Below are 12,466 nucleotides of genomic sequence, written 5' to 3' on the forward strand. Positions count from 1 at the left end.
GAGCGCTGAAGAATTGATACTTTTGAATTGTGGTGCTGGAGAAGACTCTTGAGACTCCCTTGGACTGTAAGGAGATCAAACCAGTCAATTCTAAAGGAAATCAGTCCTAAATATTCATTGGAAGGACTGATGCTGAAGCTGAAGCTCCAATACTTTGGCCACTTGATGCGAAGAAACAACAGATTGGAAAAGACCCTGATGCTGGGAAAGACTCAAGGCAGGAGGAGAAGGGGACAACAGAGGACGAGATGGTTGGATGGCATCACTGACTCAAAGGACTTGAGTTTGAGCAAACTCAGAAGATAGTGAAGCCTGGTGTGCTGCAGTCCATGGGGGTGGGGGGGCAAGCAAAGACTCAGACACAACTGAGCAACAAGTGGATATAGATGCCTCCGCTTGGATGTAGGCTAAAATACTTGCTCTGTGAGAGACCTCAGATCGCAAGATTCCTAGAAATTGCTCCTTGTGTGTAGGCTAAAACATTCACTCTGCCAGAACCCGGGACTATTCAGATCTTCAGTCTAACGCTCTCCCAACTGAGCTATTCCGGCCCCCCTAGCAAACCCCACCCTCAATGTATCTTAAACAGTTTCTCAGAGGCTTCCCTGCTTCTTCATTGTTAAAGAACAATTGCAATGCCTGGTGACTCAGATAGTAAAGAATATGTCCGCAATATGGGAGACATGGGTTCGATCCCCAGGTCCGGAAGATCCTCAGGAGAGAGGGAAATGGCAACCCACTCCAGTATTCTTGCCTGGAGAATTCCATGGATAGACCGAGCCTGGTGGACTGTGGTCCACTGGGTCACAGAGTAGGACACGTCTGTGAGACTAACATTTTCCTTCACTGGATATAGGACTCCTCCTGGATGTAAGCTAAAACACTTGCTCTTTAGGAGAGCTCAGATAGCGAGGTTGCAAGAAGTGTGCCTTTCTTGGGATGTGGAAGAAAACAGTAGCTTCGCCGGAACCCGGGATCAAACCAGGGACCTTTAAGATTTTCAGTCTAATGCTCTCCTAACTGAGCTATTCCGGCTAACTCATGAACCCCCCACCCCTCAAAGTATCTTAAACAGTTTCTCAGAGGCGTCCTTCTTCATTGTTAATGGAACAATTGCAATGCCTGGTGGCTCAGATAGTAAAGAATATGCCCGCAATGTGGGAGACATGGGTTCGATCCCCAGGTCCGGAAGATCATCAGGAGAGAGGGAAATGGCAACCCACTCCAGTATTCTTGCCTAGCGAATTCCACGGACAGACAGAGCCTGGTGGACTAAGACCCATTGGGTCACAGAGTCCGATACGACTGTGCGACTAACATTTTCCTTCACTGGATATAGGACTCCTCCTGGATGTAAGCTAAAACACTTGCTCTTTGAGAGAGCTCATATCGCGAGGTTGCAAGAAGTGTGCCTTTCCTTGGGATGTAGACGAAAACAGTGGCTTCCCCGGAACCCGGGGTCGAACCGGAGACCTTTAAGATTTCCAGTCTAACACTCTTCTAACTGAATTATTCTGGCTCCTGGCGAACCCCCCGCCCCGCCCCGCCCAAGTATCTGAAAGAGTTTCTCAGAGGAGTCGCTGCTTCTTCATTGTAAGGGAACAATTGCGATGCCTGGTGGCTCAGATAGTAAAAAATATGCTCGCAATGCGGGAGACCATGGGTTCGATTCCTGGGTCGGGAAAATCCTCAGGATATAGGGAAATGGTAACCCACTCCAGTATTCTTGCCTGGAGAATTCCAGGACAGCTAAAACACCTACTCTTTGAGAGAGCTCAGATCGCGAGGTTGCAAGAATTGCACATTTCCTTGCATGTAGATGAAAACAATGGCTCTGCCGGAACCCGGGATCGAACCAGGGACCTTTAGATCTTCAGTCTAACGCTCTCCCAACTGAGCTATTCCGGCCCCCTAGCAATTTGTGCCCTCAATGTATCTTAAACAGTTTCTCAGAGGCGTCCCTGCTTCTTCCTTGTTAACAGAACAATTGCAATGCCTGGTGGCTCAGATAGCAGCCATGAAATTAAAAGACGCCTACTCCTTGGAAAGAAAGTTATGACCAACCTAGACAGCATATTAAAAAGCAGAGACATTACTTTGCCAACAAAGGTCCGTCTGGTCAAGGCTATGGTTTTTCCTGTGGTCATGTATGGATGTGAGAGTTAGACTATAAAGAAAGCTGAGTGCCGAAGAAGTGATGCTTTTGAACTGTGGTGTTGGAGAAGACTCATGAGAGTCCCTTGGACTGCAAGGAGATCCAACCAGTCCATCCTAAAGGAGATCAGTCCTGGGTGTTCATTGGAAGAACTGATGTTAAAGCTGAAACTCCACTACTTTGGCCACCTGATGCGAAGAGCTGACTCATTTGAAAAGACCCTGATGCTGGGAAAGATTGAGGGCAGGAGGAGAAGGGGACGACAGAGGATGAGATGGTTGGATGGCATCACCGACTCAATGGACATGGGTTTGGATGAACTCCGGGAGTTGGTGATGGACAGGGAGGCCTGGCGTGCCGCGGTTCATGGGGTCGCAAACAGTAGGATACGACTGAGCGACTGAACTGAACTGAACAGATAGTAAAAAGTATGCCCGCAATGCGGGAGACATGGGTTTGATTCCTGGGTCGGGAAGATCCCCTGGCGAAGGAAATGGCAACCCACTCCAGTATACTTGCCTGGAGAATTCCACAGACAGCTGAAACAGTTGCTTTTGAGAGAGCTCAGATCACGAGGTTGCAAGAATTGCACCTTTCCTTGGAGGTAGATGAAAATAGTGGCTCTGCCAGAACCCGGGATCTCTAGATCTTCAGTCTAACGCTCTCCCAACTGAGCTACTCTGGCCCCCTAGCAAGCCTCGCCCTCAGTGTATCTTAAACAGTTTCTCAGAGGCGTCCCTGCTTCTTCACTGTTAACTGAACAATTGCAATGCCTGGTGGCTCAGATAGTAAAGAATATGCCCGCAATGTGGGAGACATGGGTTCGATCCCCAGGTCCGGAAGATCCTCAGGAGAGAGGGAAATGGCAACCCACTCCAGTATTCTTGCCTGGAGAATTCCATGGATAGACCGAGCCTGGTGGACTGTGGTCCACTGGGTCAGAGTCGGACACGTCTGTGAGACTAACATTTTCCTTCACTGGATATAGGACTCCTCCTGGATGTAAGCTAAAACACTTGCTCTTTAGGAGAGCTCAGATAGCGAGGTTGCAAGAAGTGTGCCTTTCTTGGGATGTAGAAGAAAACAGTAGCTTCGCTGGAACCCAGGATCGAACAAGGAACCTTTAAGATTTTCAGTCTAACGCTCTCCTAACTGAACTGTTCCGGCTAGCTCATGAAACCCCCCCTCAAAGTATCTTAAACAGTTTCTCAGAGGAGTCACCGGTTTTTAATTGTAAGGGAACAAGTGCAATGCCTGGTGGTTGGAATAGTAAAGAATATGCCCGCAATGTGGGAGACCTGGGTTCCATCCCCAGGTCTGGAAGATACTCAGGAGAGCGGGAAATGGCAACACACTCTAGTATTCTTGCCTGGAGAATTCCATGGGCAGAGGGATCCTGGTGAACTATGGTCCATGGAGTCACAAAGTTGGACACGACTGTGTGACTAACTTTCTCTTTCACTGGATATAGGACTCCTCCTGGATGTAAGCTAAAACAGGTCTTTGAGAGAGCTCATATCGCGAGGTTGCAAGAAGTGTGCCTTTCCTTGAGATGGAGACAAAAACACCTGCTTTGCCAGAAACCGGGATCGAACCGGGGACCTTTAAGATTTCCAGTCTAACACTCTTCTAACTGAATTATTCTGGCTCCTGGCGAACCCCCCGCCCCGCCCCGCCCCGCCCCGCCCCGCCCCGCCCCGCCCCGCCCCGCCCCGCCCAAGTATCTGAAAGAGTTTCTCAGAGGAGTCGCTGCTTCTTCATTGTAAAGGAACAATTGCGATGCCTGGTGGCTCAGATAGTACAGAATATGCCCGCAATGCAGGAGACATGGGTTCGATTCCTGAGTCGGGAAGATTCCCCTGGTGAAGGGGATAGCAACCTACTCCAGTATTCTTGCCTGGAGAATTCCACGGACAGCTAAAACACTTGCTCAACGAGAGAGCTCAGATTGCGAGGTTGCAAGAATGTAGATGAAAACAATAGTTCTGTTAGAACCCGGAATCGAACCAAAGACCCTTAGATCTTCCGTCTAATACTCTCCCAACTGAGCTATTCTGGCCCCCCTAGCGAGTTCCGCCCTCAATGTATCTTAAACAGTTTCTCAGAGGTGTCCCTGCTTCCTCATTGTAATGTCTCAGATAGTAAAGAATATGTCCGCAATGCGGGAGACATTGGTTCGATTCCAAGGTCGGGAAGATCCCCTGGCGAAGGGAATGGCAACTCATTCCAATATTCTTGCCTGGAGAATTCCACAGACAGTCCAAGCCTGGTGACTGTGGTCCATGGAGTGACAGAGTCAGACAGACAGAGTCAGACTGTGCAACTAACTTTTTCTTTCACTGGTTGTAGGACTCCTCCTGGCTGTAAGTAAGCTAAAACACTTGCTCTTTGAGGGAGCTCAGATCGCGAGGTTGCAAGAACTGTGCCTTTCCTTGGGATGTAGATGAAAACAACGTTTCGCCAGAACCCGGGACCTTTAGATTTTCAGTGTAAGGCTCTCCTAACTGAGCTACTCCGGCTCCTTGCTGAAACTACCCCCCTCAACGTATCTTAAAGTTTCTCACAGAGGAGTCGCTGGTTCTTAATCATAAGGGAATAATTGGAATGCCTAGTGGCACAGATAGTAAAGAGTATGCGCGCAATTCGGGACACCGGAGTTGAATCCCTGGCTTGGGAAGATCTTCGGGAGAGAAGGGAATGGCAACCCACTCCAGTGTTCTTGCCTATCTGTAAGCTAAAACACTTGCTCTTTGAGAGAGCTCAGATAGCGAGGTTGCAAGAATTGCGCCTTTCCTTGTATGTAGATGAAATCACTGACCCTGTTAGAACCCGGGATCAAGCCAGGGAGCATTTAGATCTTCAGTCTAACGCTCTCCTAACTGAGCTGTTCCGGCTACCTTGGTAACCCTCTCTTCAACGTAACTTCGAGTTTCTCAAAGGCGTGTCTACTTCTTAATTGTAAGGGAACAATTGCAATACCTGGTGGCTCAGATAGTAAAGAATATGCCCTCAACGCGGGAGACTTGGGTTCGATTCCTGGGTCGGAAGATCCCCTGGAGAAGGAACATGGCAACCCACTCCAGTATTCTTGCCTGGAGAATCCCACGGACGGAGCAGCCTAGTGGGCTACAGTCCACGGGGTCGCAAAGAGTCGGACGCGACTGAGCAACTTCACTTAGTACATCCAAGTGAATGAAAACACTGATTCTATCAGAACCCGGGACCTTTCGGTTTTCAGGCTCTCCCAACTGAGCTATTCCAGCTCCTTATGATACCTATCTCAAGGCATCTTTAAGGGGTCCTTGGGGGAGTTGCTGATTCTTAACTACAAGGGAACAATTGCAATTGTTTATTTGCAACCAGACAATTGATCTAAATGATCCCTACTTAAAAATTTATCTTAGGTGTTTGCAAAATAGCCTTGGAGTTATATTTTTATAGGTGTTCCCAAATATTGAGAAATGTGACTAAATAACAAAAGTTGTAAGATTGGGGAATCATGAAAGTGAGTATTCTACCAATAAAATAATGAGAGAGTAGAGAAGAAAATGATTTAAATCAGGAATTCTGACTCCGTGTGAATTTTGTCATATCTGTCTACCAGGTCATTGGCAGAGTGAAGTCTCCTTCTTCCTGCCCTCCTTATTTGTTTCTTGTAACACGCATAAATATACAGAGACCACAAAGAATCAATTTCTAATGTATGGAAAAACCTAAAAAGGAATTATGAGTTGATGGGTCCTTGAAAGTTGAGAGAGCCATGAAAGAGCATGATTTGAAAGATTGACATCGAATTTAAAAGTTGAATTGGATGACATTTTAGAGATTTGCCTTTAATTTCTCCTTAATTAAGCATTTCACTCTGCCAGGGCTATATTTAGAAATTTTAAAATGATTGAGTGTATTGAGCCTTTGGGGATTCCTGACTCTCAGTTGGATTATGCTTTCTATTAGTGTCCATTGGTATTCGGCATGTTATGTTAATCCATATTTAAACTAGGGTGACCTCACATCCCGATTTGCCTGGGACAGTGCTGGTTTACACCTGTTGTCCCAGTAGAATTATTAATAGCATCCTCTGCCACTCTCAGTAGTGTCCTGGTTTGGAAGATTAAATTCTATCATCACCCAAATTTGGCTCCTAAAAACTTTCAAGAATATACCTGACTTCCTTAATTGTTGCAATTTATAGTTATTTTACACAATTTTGAGACCCTTTCTTCTTTCTGTCCCATTTTTAGCATCCTTTGAACTTTAGAAGGCTCCTCACAGAACCTGAAAGCCAATGGTGAGACAAAGAGGACCTCATCACACAAAGAAAACTATTGTTCATTAATAACACATATTAAGTAATTAGCATCCTTTGCTAATTAGTAATATTTTAATTATTCTGGTTGCATTTCTATTAATCAGCTATATTATTAATTCAATTGCATTATTAAGTATTTAATGAGTGCTAATGGTTTGATAGCACATACCTTCATAGCCAAAGAGAAGTAAAAACAAGAAGCCTTCTATCTTGCGTGGCATTCTCCCCTTGTCCTTGGCTGCTGCTCTTCCTTATCAAAGTGGAGAGCTTTCCTAGGAACAGAAGCTTAACTTGAGCACTGGCCTCATTAAGCATCTTATTCCATTTAGTTCTTAGGGCTTTGGCTGAGCCCCGCTAAATTAACCCACATAGTTACCTGCCTCAACAAGAAGTCTCAGAGAGGAAGCTAATGTCAACTGAGGTCGGTTTAGCAAAGGAAGATACTGGCTTTATCCTATGTTTAAATGTAAGCGAAGCAGAGGAGGAAAATAGAAACTAGCATCAGAAGACCCAGGTCTTAATCCTTTCTCTGCCATCATCTTCTAGGGGGTGACCTTGAGCAATTTCCTGCCAAGTAAGCACTAACTTCTTGAATTCTATGAAAATGACATGGATTCCCCTCTCAGAAAGCAAGTTGGCATCATGTTTATGCATATTTACTCTGGAAAACAGTAAATTGGGAGGGGGGTCAGTTACAGACAAAGATTTACATTGCTGTGTTGTTATAATAAGACAAAATTGGAAACAAACTACGTGGTCATCAAGGTGGGGATTCAGAACACCAAGCAGGGTTAAGAGCACAGATTCCCAAGACAGACTGGACTGGATGCAAATCCCAGCTCAACCAGTGGTAATGTGGCCTTGAGAAAGATAGGTAAGGTCTCTGTGCCTTGGTTTTCTCCTCCGGAAGATGGTGAAAATAATGCCTACTTCATAGAGTTAAAGAATTAGGCTACCCACTCCAGAAGAGATAGGCTATCCCCACTCCAGTATTCTTGGGCTTCCCTTGTGACTCAGCTGGTAAAGAATCTACTTGCAATGTGGGAACCTGGGTTCGATCCCTTGATTGGGAAAATCCCCTGGAGAAGGGAACAGCTACCACTCCAGTATTCTGGCCTGGTCGCAGAGTCGGACAAGACTGAGCGACTTTCACTTCACTTCATAGAGTTAGTTTGAGGCTTAAATGGGATTTTATATATATATATATATATAATGTTTAACATTATTAGTTATTATTATTGTACAGCCATTAAGAATAAAGTTGATGGGGGTAAGGGGAGTTGCTTAATAGATCAGCGTTTCATAAAAAAGTTGTGGAGATCTTTTTCACAACAATGTGATTATATTTAGCATTTCTGAACTATACACTTAAAAACAGTTAAGATGGTTTTTTAAAAACGTTAATGAAGTGATTGTAACAACAGGGACAATCGTGTTACACTCCTGAGTTAGAAATGGACACAAATTTACCCACTGTATGAACAAAAACAATGTGGAAAAATGCAGAGAAAAATATTGAGTTTCCCCTTCCCTTTTTAGTTCTTGGCCACCATTATCCCACCTCAATGCCCTAGGGTCCCAGAGACCTTTACTTCATTCCTCTTGTCGAAGATGAAAAAGGTCAATATCAAAAAGATAACAATAAGCCTTCCCACCCCCTCAAAAGCAATGAATTAATACAGAGGAACAAAAAGGAATTAGAGTAATGTTTAATCAGTTAGCATTTTGGGGGTGTCCACAAGCCTGACGCTTACTCTATACTATGCATGGGTTCTTCATACTTTTTTATTCTTCATTAAACAGACGACGGTCTGTTTAAAGTCTATTCAACAAACTCTACTGCAGTACTACAAAGAAAAGGACTATTTTTTCCCTCTGCTCTGTATTTTAGAGTTTAATGAAAAAAAAAAAAACATTTAGTAGTAGAAATAATAATAATAAACCTTAATAATAGAACTGCAGTCAAAGCACTTCTGTACTATATTTTAGTTGGAGACTCTGGGGGGCCGGGCTGCCCTGGTTTGCAGGGGAAGGGCGGCGCCGGGTGATGTTGGTTCCCACGAGCGCTGGATTTCCGTAGGTTGCTCGAGTACCGAAGGAGACGTGGGGGTAGGACCCGGTCGGAGCAGGGGGCCCTTGGGACTACAACACGGCCAGACCCCAACTTTTGCAGTTTCCTAGGTCGGGCGAGGGCGGTGGGGATAGAAGGAGAGGGTATCTGTCACTACGCTTCTGCGATAAAAACATGCCAAAAAGTAGAGAAAAATGAAAAAAAAAAAAAAATTAAGGGAGAACGATAGGTACCTCGTATTTTCTTTTCCATCATTAAGAAATTTAAAAAAAAGCCTTGCCGGCTTGGTTCCACTGGGGCTCGAACCCAGGACCTTCTGCGTGTAAAGCAGACGTGATAACCACTACACTACGGAACCTTTACGCGGGACATTCGCGTCGTTACTTTATTCATAGTATCATAAGAGAACCAGCGCCTCTGCTGAAGCCCCGCCCCTACGCCGTAACCCCGCCCCCACCGTGACCCCGCGCCGCCTGCGGGATTCGGTGTTCGCGGCCGGGCTCGGGGCTCCCAGCTCCGTGGTCCGGCTCTGGCTCCGACGTCTGGAGCGCTCGCCCTCCGTGTCCTCTAGGCTTTTCGCCCTTGAGACCCGGGGAGGCCGAGGCGAGAGGTTACCCTCCTGGCGAGAGCCCCGCGCCACTAGTCAACCGTCCCTAAACTTCCCCGCAGCCGGGGCGTTCGCGAGATCAGCCCGGCGGGCGGAAGCGAACAGTGCCCGCGGTGCGGCCCCTTCTAGTAGATTCCCTCAGCCTGTGAGGGACTCGCACTTCCCCACTTTCCTCACGGGCACACTGAGCCGCTTCCGGCAGTACTGGAAGCCTTGAGTCCGGAGCAGGGCGCACCGGAGCACCACGCGGAGGCAAAGATTCAGGCAGCGCGGGGCTGGGGGGTGGGGTGGCCCGGGGCGGGGGCTCATTTTTATATTCATCTTTCTTTTGTCAGCTGTGGAAAAGGCAGCTGGTCAGTCGGCCTCTTGCCCTAGGATACAGGCTCCTAATGCTTCCCAGACCTTTTCCACAACATCCTTCCCCTCCTGAAGCCCCAGGGGCTTTTGTTTGAGCTTATTTGTCTGGGGTGGAGGAGGGGCGGGGGCAATAGAGACACTGGGGGGCTGGGGGGGGGCGGGGGTGAGGCAGGACCGGCCACAAGATTTGAGGGGACAAATGCAAAAGGAAAATATCAGGTTCCTTGATCTTAAGTTACTAAGAATTCCAAAATTATGACAGGAGAGCATTAAACCCAGCGCGGCCCGAGGGAGTGCAGCGCATGAGCCTGCTGCTGTGCCTCCAGGACTGTGGTCCCCAAGAAGTGCTGGGATCATCCTTTATGAAGGGCGTGTGTGCGCTTTGTTTTCTTGGTTTTCATTGTCGGTGCCGTTTGTCTTCCCCAGTGCTTCTGGATGGATCTTCCTTATCATCCTAGGATTGCTCGCCATCCTCAAGCTTGAAAACCCACTAAAAACCATTTGAGGGGCCTCTTTAAGTGGTGAGTTGGACATGGCTGAAGGCTACGGCTGTCCTCTTCCCAGGCGTCTTCCTCTGAGGCTGGCAGAATAATGGAGAAATGATACTGACTGTATGAAAGCATCCCCTTCGGCCAACTCCTGTCTTCCTGGGAAGGCCCCCTGGAAGAAACAGGTGGGTGGAAGGTGCACAAATCTGAGGGTGGTTATCTGGATTCTAGTGCTGCCTTGGCTACTCACTGTCTAGTCTTGAATGTCAGTTCACCTCCCAAGCCTCTGTATCCGCCTTTGTGAAATGTGTGGGTTGAACTAGACACCCTTGCTTTTCCCTCTAGGTCTAAATGTTATCTCTACTTTCCAGGCTGGGAAAATGGAGACACTTATCTGTCGTGTTAAGTTTTTCCACAGGAATAGTTAGGGGCGGGGTTAGGTTCTCTAGTACCAGGTTTCCTGTATCCTAATTAGCTCCCTGTAATGTTTATATGGGCCCCTTCCAGAATGCCTTTTTGTTGATACATTTCCAGAGGCCTCTTGAGCACTTGACACTGAGAGTGTGAGCCATGGGATGACTATGAGTGGACAGCCACTAGCCAGAGGATGAATTCATGAAAAGTCTGTGTTTCTTGCCAGTGAGCCATAATGACTCCCACGATGCCTAGTAATCAGTATATTTCACCTGTTTCCAAACCCTTGTCAGTTGAAAACAAGGCTGCCAAGAATTAGGCCTAAATTGCACGCGCCAGTTGTGTTTTGGTTTATCTCTACAGAATGCTTTGCCCTTTCTTGAGCTTTCTGTCTGCCCTTGCTATAAGGGTTGATTTGCCACGTGCAGGCTTTGGCCAGGTTTCCACACATAGAAAAGAGGCTGGTGCACCTCTGATGCACGTGACACAGGATTCTGCCTTTAGTGAAAAGGAGGGAGACTTCTGTTACACTCCCCAGCTGCCTTCAGGGTGTATTCACAGTCTGTTATTAGTAAAGTGCTCTATGGTTTACAAAGCATTTTCACATCCATTCCGATGAGGTAGCCATGGTAACTACTACTGTCTCCATTTTTCAGCTGAAGAAGTTGAAGCTGAAGAGTTCCAATGCCTTGCCAAGACCATTCTGTTGGTGAGTGGCAGGGCGGGGCTCATACTCAGTTTTCTGATAGCCATGTGATTTGGGGAGGCCCTTATTCCTAAAGGCTACATGTTGTTCGTATTAAGAGTGCCATTGGTCTCTTATAATATCTTGTCTTTTATAATTTAATTGGAAGATAATTGCTTTACAATGTTGTGTTGGTTTCTGCTATACAACAGCGTGAATCAGCTATAAGTTTATATATGTCCTGTTCCTTCTGTGCTTTCCTGCCACCCTCTTTTGTAATTTTTTAAAAATTACAAATCCTCAAAAATCTCAAAAGCTGGAAATCAATGGCCTGTAGCCAATCACTCTTGATGACTTTCACCTTGACACTACTAGTGTCATGGGTAGTGCCACAGCTGGCCACAATTTCACCTTGCACTTCAGTCTATTCAGTTAGATTTGTGAGGCCTGTCACCCCCAGGCCTGCCCATAATCACTGAACAACTACCAGAGAAATAGATACACTAGCAAATAAAGACTAGAAGTCTCTTTAAACTTTCTGAGTCCTCTGATTTCTCAGAAATTTGGTGTGGTTTCCCCAGCATTAGGCCTCACTGATGGAGGGTGACTCAACCAAGGAAACCACGGCCCCAAACATTGAGCTGACTCAGGAAGCTCCTTTGACCTGATTTCATTTAAACGTGATTGTACTCTTTCTTTCAGTGTTTTTTCAAGTATTCACTAAGGAAAGGGAGTGGTTACCTTAGTATGGCGGAGTTCACCTTATTTTTCCCTTTTTACAGCTCATCAAGACATTTGAAACTAGTCTGTTGGAATGGGTGTTTGTTTTTAAATGAATTCATTTATTTTGTTTTTGGCAGTGCTGGGTCTTTGTTGCCGCGCGGGCTTTTCTCTAGTTGCGGAGAGCGGGGGCTACTCTTGGATGCCGTGCAAGGGCTTCTCATTGCGGTGGCTTCTCTTGTTGCGGAGTGTGGGCTCTAGGGCACGTGGGCTCAGTAGTTGTGCATGGGCTTAGTTGTTCTCCAGCATGTGGGATCCTCCCAGTGTAGGGATCAAACCTATGTCTCCTGTATGGCAGGCGGATTCTTTACCACTGAGCCACCGAGGAAGCCGTGGAATGGGTATTTGTTACTTTTTGCCCACCTACCTTTTCACAGTCGCTTACATCCCTCTGTAATTCTTACCCAGTTCAAGTTCTGTGGTCATTTTTATCACTCCTTTGCCTCTTGGTTGCTTGTGCTTGTTGGCAAAACCAGTTTGTTAAATCCAACTGTTTCCCAACTCCACCTCTGAATATGGCCCCAGGAGGAACACACCTTCAGGCCTACTGATTTCATATTTAATTCTTGACAAAGTACCTCAGTGTGTTCTTAATGCAGC

The 12,466-nt window shown here is 46.5% G+C and overlaps 1 protein-coding gene and 4 non-coding genes across 10 annotated transcripts in view; 1 reads left to right on the top strand and 4 right to left on the bottom strand.

Annotated features, from left to right (window-relative positions):
- Positions 1 to 961: 961 nt before the first annotated feature.
- Positions 962 to 1,035, bottom strand: TRNAF-GAA. The gene has a single exon. It is a non-coding gene; the product is annotated as a tRNA-Phe (tRNA).
- An 800-nt stretch (positions 1,036 to 1,835) lies between these two features.
- Positions 1,836 to 1,908, bottom strand: TRNAF-GAA. Its single transcript has one exon. It is a non-coding gene; the product is annotated as a tRNA-Phe (tRNA).
- Positions 1,909 to 3,729: 1,821 nt separating this feature from the next.
- TRNAS-GGA lies at positions 3,730 to 3,803 on the bottom strand. Its single transcript has one exon. It is a non-coding gene; the product is annotated as a tRNA-Ser (tRNA).
- Positions 3,804 to 8,820: 5,017 nt separating this feature from the next.
- On the bottom strand, positions 8,821 to 8,893 carry TRNAV-UAC. The gene has a single exon. It is a non-coding gene; the product is annotated as a tRNA-Val (tRNA).
- A 128-nt stretch (positions 8,894 to 9,021) lies between these two features.
- The window catches only part of PPEF1 (protein phosphatase with EF-hand domain 1), a 143,534-nt gene continuing 140,089 nt past the window's right edge, over positions 9,022 to 12,466 (top strand). For 5 of the 6 annotated variants that reach the window (XM_043459289.1, XM_043459293.1, XM_043459291.1 and 2 more), the window contains exons 1-3: positions 9,022 to 9,145; positions 9,926 to 10,172; positions 11,058 to 11,110. The gene's annotated coding sequence lies outside the window, so the exon portion shown is untranslated. The remainder of the gene's footprint in view (positions 9,146 to 9,925; positions 10,173 to 11,057; positions 11,111 to 12,466) is intronic. The other variant, XM_043459295.1, reaches the window with a different exon arrangement.

Source organism: Cervus canadensis, chromosome X (assembly GCF_019320065.1).
Source record: "Cervus canadensis isolate Bull #8, Minnesota chromosome X, ASM1932006v1, whole genome shotgun sequence".
Lineage (NCBI taxonomy): Eukaryota > Metazoa > Chordata > Mammalia > Artiodactyla > Cervidae > Cervus > Cervus canadensis.